The 4,438-nt window shown below is 43.4% G+C and overlaps 1 long non-coding RNA gene across 1 annotated transcript; it reads right to left on the bottom strand.

Annotated features, from left to right (window-relative positions):
* Positions 1 to 542: 542 nt before the first annotated feature.
* On the bottom strand, positions 543 to 4,221 carry LOC128820165 (uncharacterized). The gene is made up of 4 exons (XR_008440848.1): positions 4,161 to 4,221; positions 4,042 to 4,068; positions 3,111 to 3,268; positions 543 to 1,017 (listed from the first exon to the last, which is right to left on the bottom strand). It is a non-coding gene; the product is annotated as an uncharacterized LOC128820165 (long non-coding RNA).
* Positions 4,222 to 4,438: the final 217 nt, after the last annotated feature.

Raw genomic sequence — 4,438 nt, 5'->3', positions numbered from 1 at the left:
GGGAATGGCAGTAGAGCCCAGGGAGATTTCCTGTGGATGTTCCCAGCGCAGCAGCACTGGCACGAGCCTCTGGACTTTTACATTCAGCACCCAAAATCATTTACAGAAGCTCTTCTATCCACCTAAAAATAAAAGTGGAATAAGGGACAGCTTCTGCTGGAAGGACCTTTCATGTCCCCGGAACCCTGGCAGTGCCCAAGGCCAGGCTGGACGGGGCTTGGAGCACCCTGGGACACCCTGGGACAGTGGGAGGTGTCCCTGCCACGGCAGGGCTGGCACTGGATAATCTTAAGGTCCTTCCAACCCAAACCATTCCAGGATTCCCTGATTCTGTGTTTTTATGATTTAAATAGCCCTGGCATTAAAAAAACCCCTATGAAAGGAAGGGAAAGAGCTTTATTAGCAACGTGACTGAGGTCAGAGCAGAACAGAAACCAGCACAGTGAGATGGGAAAGTGGGAGAAAATTCCGTAAGAGAAAGGAAAGCAAAAGGAAAAACCCTAACCTCCAACAGTAATATAAAAAAAAAACAGTTAAAAATGGGCTGGTTTCTGTGGAGCTGGTGGGTATTTTGGGTTTCTTTTTGGAACAGTTGGAACAATTTTTAAGGGAAGATTTTTGCTACTGAATTACTCAGATCATGTTAATGCCATTTTTTCAACCTGAAAGCTACAGAAATTCAAACCCTCCCATTTCAACTCTGATCCATATTTTATTACAACAAGATTTATCAATATGAAGAACCCGAAACATTTCCAGAGGATTTTTTTGATGGGAGTTCTGAACAACTTCCTTTCTTTTTTTTTGCCCAGCATTATTTTCAACTTCCAGCATTTTGTCCTTTGATGAGGATGAAAATCCCTTTTGACACGCCTGGGAATGGAAATCATATCTGACCATCCCTCCCGAAGATCTGGCTGTGGCACCTCCCCGCTGCCATCCAGCTGCTTGAAAAGGTCACTTTGGAGACTTCATCTGTGATGGAACAGCAAGTGAAGGGGAATTCCTCAGGGCAGCCTGTGACATTCATGGGAGAGGGGAAACGCTGCATTAATAGGCTGCAGTTGGGGGGACTCGGCTTTATTTTAGGTATAAGGGACAGCAAAGTGCCCCTTAAAGCAACTTCTTTGGTAAGTTTGGGTTTGGCCTACAAAAAACAACAGAGGGGGGAAAATGCTTGCAGAGGACTGATAGGAAATGCTCACAATTTTCATTGAAAATGAGTAAGAGATGTTTGTAGATCAGGGAATACATTTGGGAATATCAAATTTTGCTCTGCGTTCCCCTTGGCTACCCAGGGCTATCACAAATTCCAATATTCTCGGTTCAGACAGGCCCTGCCTGTGCAATATTTGCTATTTGAGGAACATCTTTAGGAAATTCCACATCTTAGTTTTATTTCCATGTAGTCAGAGGCCTCCTCCCCCTACACAGCCAATCCAAAACCTAGATTTTTCTAAACAAGCCATTTACAACAGATTTTTTTTCCTCTTTCTCTAATTTTATTTCCTATTTCAATAATTTATTTTTCCTATATCTATTATTTTTTTTCCTATTTCTATAATTTTTTTTCCTATTTAAATTGCTCTCCTTGTTTCCACTGCAGCGTTGCTCCAAGCTCCAGTTGAGATTAGCAGGCTCTGGAATAGTTCTGAGGTGGACTCTGATATTGAATCCTGTCCTTTTAGAGCTATTAAGATGTTAAAAAATTAACAATTGCCTCTCTCCCCACTGGCATTCCTTGAACTTTATCTCCTGCCTGTCAGTCTTGGCTGGATTGTCTGTCAAAGGGATGGAAGGTATTAATTAGTCAGCCAAGGCCATTTTAGCTGGGATTTTTCCTGCTTTATATGGTAAGAAAAACCTCTGAATATTCTTATTCTTTTAAAAATGATGCCTGATATTCTCTGGCTGAGCAAAGCAAAGCAGAGCAAATCATGGTTAAAAAGTTGTTTGCTAGACAAGAAAAAAATTAGGATTTTTGGAGGACAGAATCCAGGGAATGCTGGCTAAAAACCCATGGATGCAGTTTGACAACAGAAATCAAACCAATCTGGTTTTTCCCTATTTTTAAAGAGGTTTTTAAATAATTGTATTTAAATTTTCCCTGGAACAGATCTTTCCAAATAAAAAGCAATTTTTTTCATCACTTATAAACTTGTAAATGAAAGGTTTCAGCAATTTTAAACTCTTATTTTTTTGGCTGGCAATGCTTGCCTAGATTTCTCATCTGACAAGAATGAGAGAGTTCCAACTTGGTGAAATGCAGTTTGGGTTTTTTTTTTTTTTTTTTTTTTTTTTTTTTTTTTTTTTTTTTTAATATCCCTCTAAATGATAATTTTCAAATTAATAAGAGAGTTAATGGTGTTCCATGAATTAAATGCTGATGGATTCTTTTGCCAAATCCCTGAATGTTGTGAATTAACTTCTCTGACTTTCCTTTCTTGCCACGAATTCGAACCAAACAAAGCTGTCCCTTTGCAGTGTTGGGCTGCTGTGAAGCGTTTACCATTCCCACAGCGCTGCTTCTGCAGGAAAATCCCCCCATGGATTGCAGAAGGAATGCAAGCAGGGGGGGTTTCAGGAAGAGTAATTCCATTTGGAGCTCAGAGGGACCTGCTGGGCGACAGCTGACCTTCCTAATTTATATTGATATTTATATTGATATTGATCCTAATTTATATTGGATATTTGGGCGTTCACGGTCTTGGAGGACTGGGAAAAGGGGATTTTAAATAGGGATCCTATCCACCTGGTTGTGCCAGGGGTGTATTTAGCATTGGGAAATTTATAATGGGGACCAGCAGCTCCTTCCCCACCTCCCCTGGGTAAAGGTTTGTAATAAAAAGGGAAATCTGGAATGAAGAGTGGGAGAGTCCGGGCTTGGGCTGCAAAGGGAAATCCAGGCCCAGGGGAGTGAGGGCCTGAGGTTTGAACCAAAACCCCCAGTGAAATCAAAGGGTGTCCAGCTAAAAATACAATAAAAATACTAAAACTCATAAAAATCTCTAATGAAACTAAACTAATAAAAAGAAATTTTTAAAAACGTAAAATTTGGAGGGGTGGGGGATGAGACCTCAGCACATGAAATCCTGCCTGTGCAAACTCACAGTTTGAACCAAACCATCCTTCATGGCTTTTTGTCTTCAGCATTCCAGGAGCATTTCCAGAGCTGGCACCTGTATTTGCTGTCAGTGGTAAGCCCAGAGTCGTAATTGTCTGTTTCTTGCCAGAGAAATACATCCCAAGCAGATGCACTGTAGAAAAACTACGACCAAAAAAAAAAAAAAAAAAAAAAAAAAAAAAGCCCCAAACCCGAATATTTTGTATCCTGAATTGTGGATTCACAGATGAATTGAGTTTGGTGAACTTTTCTTTCAGACATTTTATTGTGTGTTTAGGCATTTCAGATGGAGCCAGCAAGGGTTGTTGCCCCTCTGTAGCAGCCAAGACATCACCTGCAACACCTCTACCCCAGGCAGTACAAGACAGGGTAAATAACTACAGGCTGAAGGGGTTGGTGTTCGGTTTTGCTGCTGAAGCACCAAACAAGGCCCAGAAGTGATTATTTAAAATATTCCCAGCCCTCAGCAGCGGGAGGCTGCACTGTGGGAGAAGCAGATGTGCCCCGAGCCACCTGGCAGAGAAATTGCTCCTGGCGGGCTTTGGTTCAAATGGCACCGCCAGGGAGTGGGTCAGGCCCGGCTTCCACGGCAGAATCCACTTGTATTTTCTGGAAGCTGTGTTTTGAGAGCTCACAGAGCTCTCCACGAAGCAGAAAATGTTCTCAGTGCTCCCCAGTCTCCCTCTGTCTTTGCCCACCTGAGGTTCTGGGGCAAACTGGAGGTTTTAATACAAGGAAAATCAAAACCCACCGGGCTTGAACTGGAGGAAAGGCCAAGCCCAGCACACCTGAAGTGCAGGAAAGGCCAAACCCAGCACACCTGAAGTGCAGGAAAGGCCAAACCCAGCACACCTGAACTGGAGGAAAGGCCAAACCCAGCACAACTGAACCCAAGGAAAGTAAAAATCTCTCCACACCTGAACTCAGGGCCAAACCCAGCACACCTGAAGTGCAGGAAAGGCCAAACCCAGCACACCTGAAGTGGAGGAAAGTAAAAATCTCACCACACCTGAACTCAGGGCCAAACCCAGCATACCTGAAGTGCAGGAAAGGCCAAACCTCAAGGAAAGGCCAAACCCAGCACACCTGAAGTGCAGGAAAGGCCAAACCTCAAGGAAAGGCCAAACCCAGCACACCTGAACCCAAGGAAAGTAAAAAATCTCACCACACCTGAACTCAGGGCCAAACCCAGCACACCTGAATTGGAGGAAAGGCCAAACCCAGCACACCTGAAGTGCAGGAAAGGCCAAACCTCAAGGAAAGGCCAAACCCAGCACACCTGGGCCTGTGCCTTCTGCTGTTCTCAGGATTTCT

The sequence above is a fragment of the Vidua macroura genome, chromosome 28, assembly GCF_024509145.1.
Source record: "Vidua macroura isolate BioBank_ID:100142 chromosome 28, ASM2450914v1, whole genome shotgun sequence".
In the NCBI taxonomy this organism is placed as follows: domain Eukaryota; kingdom Metazoa; phylum Chordata; class Aves; order Passeriformes; family Viduidae; genus Vidua; species Vidua macroura.
This window is presented reverse-complemented; position numbering and strand designations above follow the sequence as displayed.